The sequence below is a fragment of the Galeopterus variegatus genome, unplaced genomic scaffold, assembly GCF_000696425.1.
Source record: "Galeopterus variegatus unplaced genomic scaffold, G_variegatus-3.0.2 Scaffold60, whole genome shotgun sequence".
NCBI classification, from domain to species: Eukaryota; Metazoa; Chordata; class Mammalia; order Dermoptera; family Cynocephalidae; genus Galeopterus; species Galeopterus variegatus.
The window spans coordinates 336012-336482 of record NW_007726171.1 but is presented as its reverse complement, the minus strand read 5'-3'; positions in this window follow the sequence as shown (position 1 = coordinate 336482).

Below are 471 nucleotides of genomic sequence, written 5' to 3'. Positions count from 1 at the left end.
AAATCTTGAATTGAAAGGAAACTCCAGAAGTTGACTTATCCTTTGCCTCCTAACTTCATTGAATCTAATCTAACTCATGAATGCTAAACAAGGAAAGACATTTAAACAGAAATTGTGTGCCATGCTCTTTTACTAAAGCTCTTTCATTTGTGTGAAATAGGTTCTTTTTTTTCTTTTTCTTTTTCTTTTTCTTTTAATAGATGAAAAAACCAAGACTCAGTTTCAAGAATCATGACTTGGTTCTCAAGGTTATCTAGGTAAGAAGTGAGAACAGAATAGGAAGGAACCCTTGACCAAAGCTCCTTGCAATATATCACACTGCCTCCTGGGGGCTATTGGAGGAGGATATCACTGGAGCAGAGAGAAAGACAAATCTGGGCAGTTTTTGAAATTTCTAAGTGAAGATGATAGATTTGTTTTTCTTTTTTTTTTTTTTTTTTTTTTTTTTTTTTTTTTTTTTTTTTTTTTTTT